Consider the following 20,186-nt stretch of genomic DNA (forward strand, 5'->3'; position numbering starts at 1 on the left):
AGTCTCATAATAGTTTCCTTCTGTTGCTATGGAGTGCTTTTGAATAAATGCCTTCACAATAATGGAAAGCACAGTGTTTATTGGAATAGTGTGGCTAAGTGTTAGAAAAAGGTTATAAATCATCTAGAAAGACAGTGAACATTGTCAAGACAAGATGTTGGGCTAAACTCCCCAACTGTGTGAGTCAGGATGCATTGGCTGTGCCACAGTCTCATTCTGACTAGACCAAAGAAAAAGAACAGGATGTCTGGATGTGTTTTACAGAAAATCCAGCCTCATCACTGTTTCCCTGCTTTTTTTTTTTTTTTTTTAATCACCGCTGCAGATTAAGCCTTTCGTTGTTCTAAACAGTCACAGGTACTGGATGACAGAGGATACTGTTTTCTTGGTGACCCGCATCCAGAAAGCAAACCATTCAGATCAACCAAATGAAATTGTACTTGTTTTTTATGTCGTGCTGATGGATGTAATTTGGTCTTTTTTGGCACGGCGTTGCTGCTGTTCCCAGCAGGAAGGGAGTCCATCCTGTTGGACTGAGTCTCCTCTGCAGCATCAGGAGCAGCTGCAGGGAGGACGAAGGAAGGTCGCGTCCAAAACCAGACTCAGTGTTCAGAAACAAGAGAGGCCCTGGCCCTGTGGTTTCAAGGTCGAGATTGAGACACAAATCTCAGCAGAGGACATAAAAAAAAAAAGAAATCTCCACCGAGCTAATTAAGATATAAATCATGCAAAAGTGCTTCAAATTAAATACTTCAGTCTTCTTTCTGCCGTTGTAGGCTGCAGTACAGGACTTCCTGTTATGCTGGTGTAAGCAGGCTACCTCCAGTACCTTTCTGTTTGACGCGACTGAGTGCCTACTGATAGAGTTTATAGCACGTATAAGCAGGTCTAAACCCACTGCTAATGTTCACAAAATGTAGCTCAAAATCTGGGAGTGGTACCTTTAAGTCAAATATAATCCTTGCCCCCAATCAGCCGAGTGAATGTGCTGCATTTGCATTTTGCAAAGTTGAGACCCAAAGTTATTTAGTGCTGATTAATGACTCCACTTGGGCCTCATTGTCTATCTGACAATGCATTTCCACAGCCTTCATTAAGAGGGAACTCTCTCCGGTGACTCGACAACTGTAAACACCAACATCCATCATTTTCCTCAAGGAAAAACATGTAATATAACAGTAAGAAGTCTATTGATGGCTGCAAGCGTGACACAGCACGTAGATGTCAATAGCAGTGGCTTATGAGAGTCATGGTCCGAGCTGGGAAATTGAGTTTTTTTTCGAGAAAGAAAAAAAAAAAAAAAAACCTTAAAGATAAAAGGATTAGCTGTGATTGCATTAAGCCTCTCAGCTTAGTCCACTTCAGCACTTCATGAGCAAAATGTGATGTTTCAGATACCAAGTGTGTCAGTGATAAAAAAAACAAGTTCAAGCAATTTTCTGCAGTTTTGGATTCTGAGCAAGTCTCCCATCTCGTCTTTGGAGAGGGACGTTTGAAGAAACACTTTTTAGTCTGGGTTTTTGAATTTTTAATTTAATGTCAAGCCTTTCCAAATCAATTAATTTGTATCAGTGTGAGATTATCAGCCCAGAATACCGAGACACACTATCTCCCGTTGTGTTTTCCTGCAAACTCTGTAAAGGCAACACAAGACTTGTGTTCAGACAGCCTGCAAAATCTTATTTCATTCTCGCCATCTGGTCTGCCTCATGCTCCAATTGGGATAAATATGATTAATTCTTCTCGTTGTGAAACAGGGACCACATTGCAGTCAAGAAAAATTACACAGAATATGTTGAATCTGTTGCTGATGCTCAAAATGCTGCAGTGTTCTCCGAAGCTTTGGAAATAGATGACATGTGTGGACCTACATGTGGTTGTGCGATTGCAGATACCCCATAGCTTTCACCAGCTATGTTCAATTCTTTTCTCCTTGAGTACACATGATACTTCGAGCGGCTCAGTTGGGATGCACGCTGTGTTCAGGGGTGGGGGAATTGGACTGGGTCAGCCTCAGTATGTCAGTTATTTGGCTGTGCTGGGCCGCGGGTGATTAGTTGTTTAAATTACACGAACAGGATTCTTCAGGACAGTAACCAAGAGGCAGCTTTCAGCAGTCTGTTCTGTTCAGTCCTCAAACTTGCGCAATAAACAGAAAAATATGTGGCAGTAAAAAATGACTCCCATGCAACAGGAGAAATTAGAGCCACCAGATGTTTTCTGCTTAAGCTTGTTGTTGAGATCGTACGGGACAACAAACAGCACCCACTGATCGCCAAGTCCTCGTTTCCTATTTTTTGCTGACAGAGTACTTAGGCCTCTAAACATTTCATTTAGCGGTTACTTCACGTTTTGCTAATGAGATGTGAATTCTCACGACATATGTTCTGTGAAAATATGCATCCGAGAGCCATTTTGTGAAATGTATTTCCTACTACAGACATAGAAGAACTACACACTGGTGGCAAACACAATAAATATTCTAAACCTCTATGTGTTTTGTGGTCAAATATAAATGTCCTGGCTTGTTAAAAATCCACACAATTCCCCCAACAGACAACGCACTGCGGGAAATGCTACTGCTTTTATGTTAAAAGAGTACATGCTTCACACATGTTACCACAATCTTTCTGTAATGATATCTCTTCCAAGAGAACCTATGGTGGCCACAAAATGCCTACATAATGTTTAGACCGATCAGTCGCAATTCTTATACAGTGTATAACAGCTGAGAAACCCTCCAAGTGCCGTCACTAATCAGATCATCGGAGGATTACCTGATTAGTGACGGACAATTGACAAAGGAAACATGTTTAGTCCTCATGTGAGGATTATCTATCGATCAGTCTCGCAAGCCACAGCGACACTGCACAAAGCAGCAGCATTATAATAAGCATTTAAATTTATGCTGACAAGATGCAGCACAACTGCCTATCTCATAAATATAGCAAACGAAAACATTAAGACGATTTTCCAGGAATTTACATTAAGATATGTTTTTTTTCATTCTACAAAGTTTTGTATTATATAAATGATATCGGATATATATTACAAATTTGATTAATTCATCTGATATATTTAACATTTACCATGAGATGAAGCATTGTGAGAATCAATGCCTTTAAATAATTAACTCAAAATACTGGTTATATTACTATAACCAATTACATTGAAAGAAAAACAATCAGTTAATTAAAACAATTACCTTAAAATGCCTTCGTAGACGGCAATTTATTTGGCACAAATTAGTTTTAGACATGATAGATAATTTGACTTGTTTTAAAAGTTACTTATTTTTCATCCATGATTTTACAGTATAAACTTAAATCGACATTTATTTCAAGATTTCTTATCAAGGGAAATTTACTTGTCGCATGGACAGATTACTTCACTACTTTTAGGCAATTTTCCTTTCAAATATAATGTTTATACTTTTATCATTGGGCTACCTTTTTTGCAGTGCATGCGTTACGATCGAAGTCACATCGGTGACATCGCTTAAACTACAGCAAATCATTATTTCATGATTTTTGTTTGATGCTTTCAGACTCGACAACAGCCAACATGCTGACTTGATTTGATTAAACTGACTGAGGGAGGCAGATCCAAACCAAACTTTAATTTATGTCGGATCAATCTAAGGTAGGTGAAGCCTCAGAATGAGTCGACCAATAGTTTGATTCCGCACATCTGTTATCAACGCGAGAAAACTCTACACACCCACATGCATTTCACTTCTGTTTCTTGGAAATTCAGTGACATCATCAAACATAAAGGAAGCGTGAAGGTGTAATTATTTCACCTCAACAGGTGTGTAAAAAGTCCCGTCTAATCACCATGTTTTCGCCGTTTCCTCGCAGACGAAGATAGAAAAATGTCTTGCAACAAGAACACGGAAGACCTCCTTGTGTGGATGAAATTTCAAAGAAAAGCAGCAGAAACGACCTGAATCTGTCAGTTCCTCACTGATTGAGAGAAGCTGATTATTTTTTTCCTGGAGCTCATTCAGTCCTTGAGGTCAGATCAGATCAATTCAATGAACAGACAGGAAACTGAGTTCTTATAAAGCACAGCGTCGGGAAAGGTTAGGAAAAAAATAGACTTATCAATAATACATTTACAAGAAATCAGTGTTTCATGTTCACAAAGCTGCTCAGAGGGATGCTTAAGCTTAACGAAAGATTAGATTTGTTAAGTAGAGATCACTGTTGTAGTCATCATGTCTCAAAACGGGGAAGACCCAGCAGTCTCCTCGAGAGCAAGAATCAATTTACTTTTCCTTCTTCTTAGACACGTAGCAGAGGTTTTGATTTATACATTAACAGACTCCACAGGTGAAGTGCTTTGTCAGCGTGATTTACTGAGCATCAGGACCTGTTTGTGTACGATCAGATTTCTTTATTTTTTCCCCTTGGAAGACAGACAGAAAAGACACCGCCATCTTTAGAAGTACCTGTACTACATTTGGTGGAAAATAAGGTGAGGGGTGCCTGCGGAGTTTGCCTCAATTACTGAAGGGAAAGACGTTCCTTAACCTCATTATGCCGGCTTCTAACCTCACCTGCACCACTTCAGTGGCTCTGCTACGCTCACTCAGACACACAAAACTAACTGGAGACAGTCAAGTCACGGTCAGACACACCATTGAGAGACTACTCAGAGTTTGCCCTGAGGGTTCACCTTTCGCTAGTATCCACATCCCTGTTATATTATAGTTTTAATACACCCAAAATCAAGGTTAGAGGACATCTGGTTGTGTAGACAGATGCTTATGTTGTCTAACTTCCAGTGTGATTTATAGCATGTTTCCCTGAGAGCTGTGCGAGTGATGCAGAAACTAATTGTCCACCTCCACTGCGAGTCTCCGGTTTTTGTCATGATATGACTTTTGTATATTTAAACTCCTGCATGATTTCTAGCTTTACTTTTTTTTTTGCATCCAAAATAACCTCCATGGAGACTAAGTCTAAAGTTTCTGCTTTCTCCCCAAGTAGATTCGTCAGCTCTCAAAACTTTCCAGTTCTGATTTAATGTGTGGCCGAGCCTATTACTTGTCCAGATCCTGGCTACTCAAATCTTTATATTGTGCCACAGCAGAACTGACTGAAGAATAGAAAACGTTCCCTCGCAAGCTTACATACTCACCTTTATTTCTACTAAAGTTTGATTGTGTGTGTGTGTTTAATCTTTCAATGCAGTGATGTCTTTCTTGATGAGTTCAAATGCAAGCATTTCCAAAGATAAGATCAGGCCTGACCAAAGTAATTTCCCCTCACTCATGGGGATGTACGCCCAATTCTTCAAATATGATCTCATTACAGAATTGTGTTTTCAGTCTGACTCATCTATCTCACAGGATGAATTCTCATTAGGGTCGAGGAAAGCAATTCCCGCTTGCTTAATAACAAAGTTTTTATTTCTTCTATGCTGCTTCTTGCCTGTTGGCTGCTGTGAATCCTCGGCTTAAGACTTATTTTTTCTCTACACGGTGACATAATAAAGCTGCCCTGTGGTGGTGAAGAAAAGCCCTTTATCAGTGTTATCTGATGAAGCAGATATATAAGGCCGGAATGAACTCTTTCTATTCTTCAGTTTTGTTGCTATTGTTGCTGGATTGATAAATAAAGGAAGCTCCGCGCTTTTTGCCTGACTATCCCGATGGGGATAAGCTCATTGCATCAATGTCAGCTCATCAAAGAGTTAAGTGTTCTTCTCTGGAGCTTTCCATGCTCCTGTGTAAACCTGTAAAGCAGATGAGTCTGAGAGTGTGTGTCAGTGAGGTATGTGTGGGTACACACCCCAGTGAAGGGGGAGTGCACATGCAGACTGAACACCTTCAGCCTTCTGTCTCCTGTCTGTTTTACCTCAGGGGAGGTGCCAGCTGCCTAAGAGTGATAGTCTGCTTTAGCTTTAGTATTTATTCACCAGGGAGAGACACATACCACCGCAGCCATGGGGAAGCAGGTAAGATCTGATAAAGAAACATTTAGTGGGTTAATGGGGTTTAGATAGTGCCGACTTGGAAATGTTGCTCCTATTGCACACAGGCATTGCTAATTATCTCAGACTGAGCAAAGGAGCAACTGACAAGCATTTTGCTGAGTCAGAAAAAGGAACCAAAGGCCAAAATCCCTGTGCATTAGGTTTCACAGTTGAAAAACCTGAACCGATTTTAATGATTTCATATTACTTCTCATGGCATGTTATGTGTAATAAGCTTATTTACTCTGCTTGGGGAACAAACAGGCTGGTTTCTGCACCGTCAGGATAATACTAAATGAACACATGCATGAATGCACAGGAGTGCACAGACAGGTTTGCTTGAAAAGAGGCAGCAGCACTTTATCTAAAACGGGTGAAAAGATTGGAAAATGTTGGTGACTCTGTGCAAGAGAAGTTCATTTAAAGAGAAGTCAGATAAGCAGTCTTATTAACAAGCTCGCTGTTGTTTGAGCGTGCATCACATCTGCTGACAACCCAGTGTAGTTTGGACACAACAGCTTTTCTTTCTCACTGCGGGCAAGTTACTGAACCGGCAAAAAACCCAATATTTCCTGTGTGCTGGAAGGAATTTGCTGTCATACTGTTCGTGTCCAAGCTTTTCAGTTGCGCGCATTTTCATGAGATGGCTCATAGTTTTCGATCTGCAACTTTGCTCTTCTCCCAACTTCTATTTTGGTGGGAACAAAAGTGATGCCATGTTGTTCTAAGCGAGAACAGAATGTGTAATTGTGCCAAATAACTGCGGAGGGAACTCTGGCGAATTCATTTTGGTTTTCAATACTTTCTTTCACACAAGCATCTGGATCTGCTATTGTTCTGAGGCTCTCACTTTGCTCCAGCTTTAAGAGAATCAGCTAAAGTACTCTTTTTTTTTTTTTTTTTTTTTTTTTTTTAAATGAATCCTTTGTGCTTGAAGTGTTGAATAATATTCATTTAACCATCCTATTTAATGAAATAACCTGTCCAGGAAGAACATTTGAATGTATTAAAACTCCCTTACGTGCTCTGGTAATTTTGATCCACTTATTAAACCTGGCTCCTTCTCTCATTACGCAGCTCTGTTTCTACGAGTCTTCGCTTCAGATGAGAAACTAAACTGTGTCTGAGAGGTCAGCTGTGCCAGCTCCACCAGCAGCTGTGAGATTTCCGGGCCTGGTTGTTGTGACAGGCCAAGAGCTGATGCTTGTTCCCTCTCTTTCTCAGAGCCAGCGAATGTATATGATCAAGGGGTCCAGTGGGGAAATGGGGGCTTATGTACGTGTACATTTTTGTAGACTCCCCACATGATGTGACCGTCGAGTAATATTTCATCTATCAGTGGATGTTTCATTCGTTTTCGCAAACTCCCCAAAATGTGCTTCGCAAGCCAAGATTGTGGAATGTGTCCTGCACCGTCTTGAAGGAATGCTTTGTTGACACCCAGAGTGGAGTGTAAGTGGAGAAATTGTACAGGGTCACACCGAGCCAACGTACACAGCCAAAGCTGAAAATTGATCAGCCTGACAAGCTTTTAACCTTTAGACCATCTCTAAAGCTGCAATAACGGGGCTTCGCCTTAAACATCTGCCGCTATCTTTGATGGTGCAACAGTGACAACTTAACCTGAGCAGAGAGTTTCTGAAAACATCCCTGAGCCCAGATGCTGCTGACCCAGATCCCGGCAGCTGGGCTTCCGCCTTTGGCTCCGACGGTCTCCTTGGACGCATGAACACAGCACACCACAACAGATGTTCAGACCACCTCCAGCAAACCTCGGTGTAGGAGGGTTGAACGTGGTGCTGCAGTACCACCGTTTGTCTAACTGAAAAGAACAATAGGTCTTTAACCTTTTCTCCAGTGAGAAGTTAAACATTTATATCCACCTGCATTGGAGCAGCGCTGTGTTTAATTGCAGCTGTTGCTACGTGCAATGGAGACTGTATTTTGGGGGTTGGGTGTCGGGTGGGAGGGTTACCAGACAGGCGAATGGCTGCATGCTTCAGAAGCACCTTCTTTGATAAGATAAATTCAGTGTTGTCAGTGGGAGATTCGTGATAAAGATGTGACACCAGCTTTTTTACTTTTCAGTAGATCTCTCAGAAGCTGGAAGCAATTACAGACTTCTCCAAGCAGCAAAGAATGTAGCAGGCGTTCACCGCACCCTTTCAAGAGGATACTTTTTTCTTTACAGGAGAAAAAAAAAGAAGAAATAAAAAGCCAAGACTTTCAGGCTAAAGGCCTTGTGGTGTGGACTAAACATAACATATGACCCTTCTTTTCCAAAACTGCTGCACTGTTTTATTTCAGTGAGAAAACACTGGCAAGTACAATTTTTCAATGTGTTGGTTTAACCACAAAGTATAGCTCGTCTTCTTGTTAAATCACATATGAATGTGTCCTCAGCCTTCAACTTTGCTTTAATGTTTTATCATAAGTCTCATAATATGAACTCACGTTAAAGCAGCGTATCATGATGGAAACCACTTTATATGTGCCAAATCAGGTCAGGACAGTTAAATGACCAGAGTGTCTTCATGCACACTGTTGGCCAGGAATTTCTTCAACTATATGTACATTTTAATCAACTTTCAGAGTCATTATTATCAAAAACACAAAAATGTATTTGTCGGATGCGCCACACCAGAAAGCTAAACAAGGGCGACAATCGATTCTGCTGTTGGCAAAACCATGAACAACGTCCAATAAAGCAGCAGCAAAGTGAGTAAAGGAATCAATTCCAGGTCACTGCTCACAATGGCCTTCTATGTTCTGCCAGCTAATCATAAATCACATTAAATGTATGTAGGTACTAGTTGGTGCTTACAGCACATATTTCATACATTTTACAGTTTCTACTCTATACATGTGATTAGAATGAGAAAAGGACACATTTATCTTTGTACCCTTGCACAGAGCTCATACAACTTCAGTTGGTACTTGAAGATAAATTACAGTAAGCGTTAATTGGCTTGCGACTAACGTGTTCATTCATTTAGCTGATGTTTGGATTGATTGTGTGTTGCTTAGTTTATGGGCAGCATGCCTTGGGGATGAAAGCAATTAAAATCTTGAACCTTTGCCATGACGGGGGCAGCCTGTGCTTTCATCTTATTGTTTGCTGGCGGAATGAGGAGTGTTTTCTACTGTCCCAGTTAGGAAAATAATTATTGTTACTCAGATCAGTGTGTGCGCTCAAAAAGACAATCTTGATGCTGAAGTGTGCGCTAACTCAATTAGGCATGTACATTCAAACGATAATTATTGTCATTTCTGAGGGCTTAATTGCAAACATAACAGAGCAAAGATATTTTGCTTCTGTTTGTGCGAGCTCTATGATCTGATGAGTGCCATTTGGAGAGCAGCACAGCATTTATTGTGAGGATGTATACTGCTGTGTATTAAATGCAACCATGCAGCATAGCCCTGGAGACTGATCCCATCTGCTCAAGGCCTGGCTGGTTAGTTAGAAACTCATCAAAATGTGGTCCCCAAGGTTTGTGCAACCCACCCCCCCCCCCTTTTGTCTCTCCATTTGTTACCTCTTTGTCTTATTGCTGAGAGGGTGGGGTGCCAAGGGCAAGAGCACAACCCCAGAAGGGGGGTTGATGGGCCCGACCATTAATGGAGACAGTATCCATGAAATGACCCAGTGGAAGTGACGCTTCCTGGGCATGTTTCACGCTCGTATGAGCATACGGCTGGGGTTGTGGTAGGGTGGGGGGCTTTGGCAATGAGGAAGAGAGCATGGAGAGGGACTAGCCATGATGCTACTCTATGTTTTGTTTATTCTCTCGTCCATGTGTTTCTGAAATGAGGAGCTGACCTGTCAATGGGAATATTGCATATCGCCGCTGTGCTTCAGAGGATCACTCCGTACTGTGTGTAAGTCAGATTTGATGCTTATTTTGTGGCTGCTGAGCCTACCAGAAATATACTGATGTGCTTGAGTGAGCAGTTTGTTTGGTGTGAGGCAGTTTTTGACCATGTGCACTTAGTCGTCCTGCTGATCAAACAAACATGTGAGTCTAAAAGTGTTGACTTATACTTTCTTTTCTGCATAGCGACTATTTGCACACCTCGGATTACATGCATATTTTAGGACTTCTTTGTTCTGTTTGAATCAAGTTTGCTCTGTGGCTGAAAACCAAGGTGAAGCCTGTAACATGATGATGATGCAGTTTACAAATGTCTTCTCTCTTGTTCCCTCGGAGAAATCCTATTTCTTTCTCAAGCATCAAAGTTTATATAACATTCAATTTCACAGCCTGTTCCAGTCTAACTTCTTATCTTAGCTCATTCAGGAGGCTTTTCCTGGCCCTTCTCAGGTCTTTTTTTTTTTTTTTTTTTTTTTCCCAATTAATACAGCTTGATGTTCCAACCGTCAGTGAGAGAACTGCCTCAGGCAGCAAATGGCCTTATTTAGTAAGGATGAATATTCATTTGTTTTGAATAATTATTCCAACAGTGCTGTTATTTATTGATAAGGGAATATATGTACAGAATAATGAAGCATATTTTCTTGACATAATTTTGGTAGGATTACACAAAAAAATGTCAGCATCTTGATTGCTTCTTGTACATTTGTATTAACAGAAAATATAACAAATATTGTGTCCCTGATGTCTGGAGGCCTCAGCTTTGACACAGCAGAGAGATTATCACGTAGTTGTTGTCAAAAATGTGTATTTTGCAGAAGACTGCATTTGTTTTGACACAGATGCAAGCTACTAAGTAACAGGGATATACATAAATAAATTATTTTGATTGATTTCCCGGACTAAGAGCCACAGAAACTATACAAATCAGTTTTGGTTTCCAGTGGGCGAGGTGGGGACAGTTGTTAAAACCACAACCCAGACGGGTTTTCTCTTTTATGGAATGATTAAAACAGAAACAGACATTTTTCCACTTAATGTTTATTACTGTTCAGAAAGGGGAGTGACTTTTGACTGACCCTGGAGTTGTGAGGGAATTTCACCTTTAAAAGCACTGGCTTCAAATGTCAGTGTGACACTAAAATCCATGGCAGTGTCTTGAGTTTAACGGTACTTTATTGCATCGAAATGAAACCCAGCATGAGAGTGAGTAGCGAAGTAATTATTTCAATGACAGTTTGTGAATGTATATTGCACTGTATAGCCTCGGGCAGGGGCAATAATGCTTTCTTGTTGATGACTTGCTGTCGTAAATGAGTGGAAAAGTGGTGTACATCTATGGAGCAATGTGAGAATAATGTGGCTTTGCTGTCTGTGAATAAATTTGTGTTGTACTGTTTACAAATCCATTAGCGTGTTGGTAATTTGTACAGAATGAGCCAAGCATTGGAGTCGCACTGGAAGTGAGTCTTAATTTGCCCATTGTTTCTCATTGCTTGCCAAGCTGAGAATTTAGTTGTGGACACTTAGGAGGAGACTGACCTCCCTCAGGTATTGTTGCCTCACAAAAAGTGTCTTTACACATTCCTTTTCCTTACAAAATGCGGCAGACTTTAGATTGGCATGGGATGTTGGACACGACTGGATGGTGACAGACAGCAGTAGGCTTGACTGAGAAACAAACAAGCTGTGAGGAGAGAGCTGAAGGTTTGCCAGTGAAAAGATTAGAGTGGCATTTGGCTCAAGTGCTGGGATGCATCGTTGCTCATGCCACACTGTCATGGCAACTGAAGCTTTTTGCATCCCTCACAGTCCCCCCCGCTGAGAGTCCAGACTGTACCAAAGGGTCCTCTAAAGAACTTGTGATTACCAATGCTGACCCTCACATTCACCTGGTTACTCGTGTGCATCGTAAATTACCTGCTCCTTGTATTCAGCTGCATGAAATAGACCTTTACTGCCACATTTGATGACTCACTCATCTCAATGGCTCTATATTCTTGTAAATGGCATGTAAATGACTGAGCAGTGTAATAGTCTATTATAAATGTGCATGTAACCTCAGCTGAGCAATCTTTACAATTCCAACCATCCCAGAGCTCCCATTTGTCATGCAGGGCACCTCTGTTCCCCGGTGACCAATCAGCAGTGCTTCCTCGGAGGCTGAAAGCGCCCCCACCACCACCTCATCATCACATGTGATTGACAGCCACCCACAGGAAGGAGGGGGGTTATTTACCTCCTTATGTTCTCATGGGACTAAGTTAATGATCCCAGCCAACAAAATAATACAAAGAGGGAAAAGCCTGAGAAGTCGGTGCCTGGTTGAACCATTTGGAGCTGTTTCGGCTTCCTTTAGAAAGGATTAGAGAAGAAGAGGCTGTGTGAGGAGAATTTCAGAGATAGCAGTGAGACAGATGAAGCAGCAGAACTCAGACAGAAAGTAGGAGCTAAAGGGAGGCTTCAGAGGAAAGCCAGTGTTTTCAGAAAAATCTCTTCCTGGGCTTTCTTTCTGTATTCATCTGTCACCCTGACTGTGGACTGTCTGGTTGACTTTCTACCAGGCTGAGAGGTAAGGCATGATCTGTATTTCCAATAGATAGCACTTTAAAAACTCCCTTTAAATCTTCCCTTTGACTCTTCAGTTAAACTTTGAATGAGCTAAATTAATACCACTTTCTTGTCAGGACACTGTAGATGCAGTGATTTACTGTTGTGGATTGACAGGAAGCTGAGGATCACAACGTAAACAAACAAGAGAAATGTTGTTCTGGTTTGATATCTTGCAGTAACTTAGTTTGTTCCTTTTAATATTTAATTGCATGTGTTTAAATAGCATACATTGTGTTGGCGTCACATTTGCATTGCATTTTGGAATTCACTGTGCACCTTGACATACCTGAGAATAGCAGTTGTTTTACTTTCTTGTCATACTCTTTGGAGCCCTGCAGGCTAAACTGAATTACAAAGACTCCTGGCAGGAGCTTTGGGTTTTAATCCATATCACTCTGTGCCTTATGTGCTGTGTTATGTCCCATAACATAAACAACTGCAGAGAAACTTTCTAAACAAAAAGTCCAGTTTGGTTTTGACAGCAAGGTCGTCCCAGGTAAAGGTATGTAGTTGAATTCATTACAACTCAGAGTTTCACAGTGAACTCCACCCCAGAGTTAAGAATCTGATCAAACTGTATATCAGCATCACCATGTGCATGCCACTTGTGTCAGCCAGCACATGTTTGTGTTGAGAGCATTTTCCTCACAACCAAAGACCGGTGAACAGATGCCAACAATGTGAGACAACTTTCAACACTATCTAAGTCAGCTGTCGCAGCCAGGCTGCATTCCTGTACGTTTCCATTTCAGTGAACGTGCCCACAAGAAAAAAGGGTGTGATTCTTTATGGGATACAGTTGCATTCGGAGTTTAAAAATTAACCTATGTTTTCATCTCAATGACGCTTCCTTGTTGAACATCTTTGGTAATAAACATGTTTATTGTCAAAAGTGCATAGCATGAAACATGGCTGATCCTGTTTGAATGTACTGTGCCTTTAACTGCGACAGAATTAGATCTTTTCCACAGACAAATTGTCACTCTTCTCTCATGTGGAGAGTATAACGATAATTGATTACTGTGTTTCCACCATGCACTACTTCATTTGTATTGAATATTGCCTTAAGCGTGAAACAGATTGAGCATGGCAATAAAGTCTAACATGGATTCAGCAGTGCAGATTTTGCCTTCAAGTTACTTTCAAATGTCATCGCTCCACTTACTGTAAAAGTCTGCACCCAATGTCGAATCAATTCACAGAAAGTTGTCTTGTAGAGTGTGTACTTTTGTGTATTTAAGGGTGACAATAAGGCTTTGTTGAGAGTTATGGCAGCAGGCCATGCTCTGATAGCCCAGAGTGATAGACCAAACCAGCTGAAGTCCTGCCCCTTTCATACCATTGGCTAATGCAACAATTTGCAGCCCACTGCATCTAGATGGGATAGGTAGAGTTCTCAGTGAGGGAAGAAAAAAGGGTAGAAAGTTTAGATTCTCCTGCTATTTTTCAGTGGGCTTAGAGGGAAGGGTTAGAGGGTCACGGATCCACAGAGTGCAGGAGGACTGAGCCACTTTGCTTAAAGTTCAGAGCACTGCAGTGGAACAGCTTTGCAGCACCTAAATATCAACAGTGACTGATTTTAGAGGTGGCACTTTTCTTCTCCTGCTTGTTTATGGCTGTAACCATGTGGCAGGTAAGTCAGAGGTCGTACTTAACTTCACCCTGTACTCTTTTTGTGGCTGTGCCTCTGTGTTTGTGTGGGGTTTTTTGGAACAAAACAATGAGTCACTGTGTGTTTCCAAGCCTGCAGGCTGGGATCTGTTTTAATGCTAAGGTTGTTTGGCCTGGTAGTGCTCACAGATTCCTTCATGTTTCATACTCTGGATCATATTTGAGGAATAAGATGACTAAGTGAGAAGGCCACGGGGGATTTTGTGATTAAAAAGCATGGGGGTGGGGGGTGGGGGGGGGGGGGGGGGGGGGGGTGTTACAAAATAGATTTCAAGCATTAAAGCAGCTATTTAGTGTGTATTTTGTCACATTTAATACACATGTAAGCACTTGCTCTGCCTGAAAGATTATATTCTAATGTGATAGATTAAGAGTGTATTTGACTCTATCTTTGCTAAATATAGAATTAAAATTGGTCAATCGTGTCGGTTTATCAGTACCAAGGTTTCTTGGTCATCAAAGGACTTTTTCTTTATATGTTTCCTTTGACCCTTACGGCCCTGTGAAAGATTAAAAAAGTGCCCTTTCATTCATAATCTGGCAGCCTCCTGACCCACAACATACCTTTTGCTCCAGAGATAAGATAAAAGATAGCTACTGACATTTCCCTCCTCTGTAACATCCATATGTGCTCTGGCAGAACATCTGGACACAGTTTGGGACAGGCATGCATACATAAAAGCAAACTGGAGCTAATGAAGAGTAAAACTAGGGCACTGCAGTTGAGTCTGCGGTCTTTCCTATTAATTAGTTACTTATCTTGTTCGTGTTTGCAGAAATGTTAGACATCTTCCCACCAGAGCTCCGCCTGTGATCTCTCGTATGACAAACAGATATCAAGCCGTTGCCTTGGCAACAGGTGTGGAGGTCTTTACATTGTATAAGAGCTTTTGACACTGATTTTAATTAAAGGGTAATTACTATTTGAAAATGATCATTAACCACTTACAGTCAGCCATATTTAATTCCCTACATTGTTGGCTCATATTAAACTTTTTTTTTATTTTAGTTGAAAACTTCTGTAGTTGGCTTTATGTTGGCAATGCAGGGTGTATATTCCATGTCACTGTTGCACACAGGAAGAACTTTAGTGGCAGGGGATTCACAAATGGATCACTATGCAGGCTTAAGGAGAAGGTTAGACAAATGGATAGACATAAATTCATAAAAGGAGATTAGGTCCACTAAACCTAAATGCAGTAGGACACCAAACATAGAATGAAAAGCAAAATTATGATTTCCTCTGATGGTATATTTGTAACAAAATTATCTATTTTTTTTTAAAGGAGGGAAAGGCCGACACCTCATGTTCCCTCGAGGTTTCCTCACCTGGTTACAGCTGCATTTCAATAGTTGACCACATGATGTCGCTCTTTGAGTGTTTTCCGCAACATCAACGCACTGTCGTTATTTGACCCCTGCAAACTTTTCATTCTTGCAGGTCTATAAAAATAGCAGTATGGAGCATCATTTTGGTTTTGAACAATATATAATATGCTTTAGTTTAAAGCTCAATGAAAAAGATTTTCAAAACATTTTTTTCTTCTTCCAGTTTTGGTCTTTGACTAAATGGGCCCAGCCACATATTTGGAAAGTGACATTATGTGAAGTTCCTGTGGTTGTGGGACGGATACAGTGTTTTCCCGTTGATGCCACCTGCCAAGCCGCAGGCAGGAAATGAGATTTTGGTGCAACTTGTGCTGCTGACCAGGATGACCTGTATAGCACAGACAGAGAAATGGAAAAAGAACCTGCTGAACTGACCTCTACAACTTTCTTTCCTTCACTAACCATATTAAAAAAAAGTAATTGCAAATATTATGCACTCTCTAGGCTTTCGATCAGATTGAGGCCTAAAACATATTTTAACATACCTCTGCACTCTACAAGCAGGCTCAAGCCAACGTGATAAAAGTGATGATACTGTTCTTCTTTTCAAATGTAATCATGTTTGAAGGATGTGTCTTAAATTTGGGAGCTGAAATGTTTAGATTTCTAATTAACTTGTCCTCTATAATCATTTAAGTGAGACTATCAGTGGCTGTTGGTCAAGGCCAGGCTCCATTAAGCTAATCTGGGTAATGTGTGCAGCTGCAGATCAGGTAGATTTGTCCGTCTAATCAGCTGGCTGCTGCTGCTGCAGCTGTAAATCACATTAGGAGTGAGTGGGCCGCTGCTGAGCTGGCTGCTTTAGGGAGCAGCAACAGGCCACACATTGGTCACAGTTACGCTGTGAAGACAGGATTACAGATAAATATGTTAGGTGTCTGCCCCAGGAAAGAAGACAAAGAGCAATCACACTCTTTCAGTTGCTGAATGCATGGTTCAGAGCTATCATTAAGGGTGATAAAAGACCATATCCAAAAGGATTAGAAAGTGCTTGAGCAGGAAATTGTCTCTCATATCGGAGACATTGTAATTGTTTCATCTGTAAATGACCCATTACATCCTGATCAAATAAAACTCCAAATGTTTAGTCAGTTCATCATTCGTCCAAGAAGCATACAGTTGAGGGCATCTGTCTCACAAATGTCTATCCACTCTTACTCAGCACTTAAGTGTCCCGATTCACACTTCAGCTGTGATATGATACAAATTGCCAACTGCAATTAAATGCAAGTCTGAGCTGTGCTTTTAAAGGAAAGCACTTACACAGATTCAGCTTCAAGCCACTGAACAAATGTGTCTGTTTGAGTACTAGAGATAAAAGGATGGTTTTGTGATAAGAGAGTAGGTTTGATATGGGATTATGATTATAATATGTGCTGAGATAGGCTGCTGTGTTATTTCCTTATCTTAAAGTTTGCATGACCATTGTGAGATTATCAGATGTTTGCCTTGGGGGGGATTTGATATGTGCTGGGGTGGAGCAAAAAGGGAATGGGTGAGAGGGAGGGTGTAATCTGATTGGCCACTGCATGTGTGTCCCTCAATTGTCATTGGTTTTAAGTGATGTCAAACATGATGTGGAGTTGCCACCCTTACTTGAATTATAAAAAGGAAACTTCAGCATGACAGCACCTTCAATGAGGAGTGTAATACATATTATACATTATTGATTTCACTTCATATTTCTCTGTGGTATGGTGGGCACTCCTCTCACCTCATAGTGATACTATCCCTGGTCTTACTCTAATTTGGGCTTTGGAACCTTTATGTGGATAGTTTGAATGTCTTGTCCCTGCACATATATAAATGTGCTCCATCCACAAGATTAACTGGTGGATTTATATCTATAAATGTTTTTTACTGTAAAAATGAGAAAAAGAAAAAAAAATGTACACAATGTCTAATATCTCAGTAGTCACACAGAAGAAACAGATGTCCAAAAATACAATGTAAACAAGAGTACGTGTCCATATTTGTTCAATTAAGAAAGAGAGAAGGAAGCACGCTTTATTGGTACCGTTTGGGGAAAATACTTCTCCACTTTCAACCCACCTCATAGTTATTACACTTAACCGCACAGAGTGGGCTGCCACGCAAGGGTAATGCTCAGGGTCCCACAGTGTTAACCTGTCAGCATTAGGATGTGAACCTGCAAACCTCCCTTTATGTCACGCTACTCTCAGTTAGCAACAATATACCAGCATGCTGTTTATTATTATTATTACTATTATTATTATTGTTTGGGATGTGATTTGGCTGAATGCAATGAGATTTTATTGATGAGATCTTACAAGGCCCTTGGTTAAAAGATTTTGTATTAAATGGATAGCAGTTTGGCTGCATCCATCATTTTTGTCTCACATACATTCAGCAAATAAAAAAGGAGTTGATAGCTTCTGTTTAGATGTGCGCACCTGACAAAAGAGAAAGAACCTTAAAGTTACTTTAAACTTAATCATAGATGCTTTTCTGACAAAGCGCTCAGTCAAAGCGACGATTTCTCTTCCTGATCAAGTGGATTCCTCAGAGATTGATGACAGTGGCATGGGATCCCAGGGAAATGCCAGCAGTCACATTCCCACGTGCATCTCCCAAGCAACGTAGCCTGTACCCACAGCTTTGTATTAACTAGCAAGTCTTTAATATTTACAGTGTGTAACTATCTTGGAGAGGATAGTCACGCTGGGGAATCCTTTGAATGACAGAAGAATTCAAACGGAGCGCAGCAGGGGTGTGTCTGGAAACAGAGGCACATGGTAAGCAGATGGCATCTCGGTGATTCCCACATGAGGGCCAGCTGGGACAAATGTGGATGGAGCAGATGATGCTGCACAGTGTCTGTCTTTATTTGTAGTCTTGTAATATTGCTTGTGTCTTTCAATTTTTTGCTGAGGCACTCTGCTGTTTTTTTGCAGCCTTAAAGTAAGACAGTATTATGTTGGAGGAACTCTTCCACACAACACACCATAAACCTCTGAGAGAATTGTTGATGCAACCAACAAATTCTCTGTCACTTTGTTTGCTCGATGCTGGGGGAATTGTAGACCTCTGTCCCACGTTACAGATGAGCTGCCTCTCAGGCTCCTTCTCATCTTTATTTGTGTCTTCAGCCTTTCTTTCTGAATCCCTTCAGGGATTTTCTGAGGAAAGTTCCAATCTACAGCATTGTGCTGCTTGAAGCAAAGGGACAGTCACACAAGGAAACCTGAAACTGATCCTAACCCCTTTGAATCTCTGAATGGGCAGGGCTGAGAGGACACTGACCTGCCTGTGAGGATGCAGGCTCAGGCTCTATGTGATCCTGCGCCTCTGCTTATTTGCTGATTTTGACCCTCTCTCTCGTACACTGGCTCTCTCCCTCTCCCTCTTGCTGCCGTCTGCTCTCTCTCTTCTAGTGTTGGCCAGAGCTTCCAGCTGTAGGTGGAGCTGGCTTTCCTGGAATTGTCGGGCAACTTTTCCTGTTGTGCTTGCTACCGCTTGCTCAATCTCATGCTTAATGACAGCTCTGCAGCAGGATTACTGAGGCTGTGAAGAAACCGTGCCACCCGGACGTAGACCTCTACAGCATGCTGGAGTTTGTGACGGGTGCAGTTGTTGTTGTAAACATGTTTTCATGACTCGGGTCAGAAGTTTTCCTTCAGCAAAAATGTCTCGGCAGTGCAAAGTGGGGCGAAATCCATCGGTGGGTAAAGTAAACTGTGTATGAATGGAGAGTTTCAGGAGTGCGTAGTGTACTTGGGGCTGTGACACACTTTGCAGGAGTTCTTTTCCAGTGTCATTTTACAAGCGCTTTGTAACTCCAGGATATGTTGTAACACTCGATGACTTCAGAGGATGAATATCTTTGCTTCGCTCTTATTTTTTTTTTTTTAAATTCGGGAGAGCTTGGTTAAATCTGCACCCTAACCTGTTTGACAAGACCTACAAAGGGCAGCACATCATTGCTAATAGCTTTGCTTAAACCAGCCTGCTATCCTATTGTGTTTCAAAAGGGAAATCGTAGAACAGAAAGGAATGCAGGAAAGTGTTTATTATCGTGTGCAACTGTTATATAACTCTGATTTATGTATAATTTAGTCAAGAAGTTGACACAGTTAACATATTCACTGGGAACATGATTGGGACTTTAATGTGCTTTTATTATATTAAATATGTAATGCCAATCATTAAAAATTTACTTTGCAGAGGAGTAAAGAGTTTAAATGGCGAAGAGATTGATTCTTAGTTTCCAGACACCTGCATTTGTCACTTGCTCTATGAAGAACAGAATAGCAAACAAACAAAGGCCCACAGATGCATCATAGTCACATAAGACAGGCACAACAATTGCTTCTTGTCCCGTACAGGGCAGCGGGATAACTGGTTGTCTGTGCTGATTTGAATAGAACAGAAAGAACAAACCCAGGTCTGTCGCTCAGATGTAATTGCTGTATCCTCCCAACTTCAAAAGGCTACTTGTGTCCGACTGTCCAGATAATGAGCTTTAGCCTTTTTCACACATAATGAGTGGAGGTAGAGAGTTCACATGGAGCGATGCTGTGAGCACAGTATGTCCACTCGCAGCTGGGGTGTCTGACTGGCCGGGAACAAAGGCTTAGTGTCTGTGATGGTGTGGAACCCCAGCCATCAGCAAGCAGGCCAATAGACTTCTGCTTG

General features: G+C 41.2%; 1 protein-coding gene across 13 annotated transcripts in view; it reads left to right on the plus strand.

Annotated features, from left to right (window-relative positions):
• The first annotated feature begins 5,801 nt into the window (after positions 1-5,801).
• The window catches only part of mid1 (midline 1), a 30,288-nt gene continuing 15,903 nt past the window's right edge, over positions 5,802-20,186 (plus strand). For 2 of the 13 annotated variants that reach the window (XM_080478815.1, XM_080478810.1), the window contains exon 1: positions 10,992-11,063. The gene's annotated coding sequence lies outside the window, so the exon portion shown is untranslated. Of the gene's footprint in view, positions 5,965-10,991; positions 11,064-12,051; positions 12,430-13,859; positions 14,104-18,923; positions 19,213-20,186 lie in introns of those variants that run through there. The other 11 variants (XM_080478813.1, XM_080478809.1, XM_080478808.1 and 8 more) reach the window with 10 other exon arrangements.

Source organism: Lipophrys pholis (genome assembly GCF_963383615.2).
Source record: "Lipophrys pholis genome assembly, chromosome: 13".
Lineage (NCBI taxonomy): Eukaryota > Metazoa > Chordata > Actinopteri > Blenniiformes > Blenniidae > Lipophrys > Lipophrys pholis.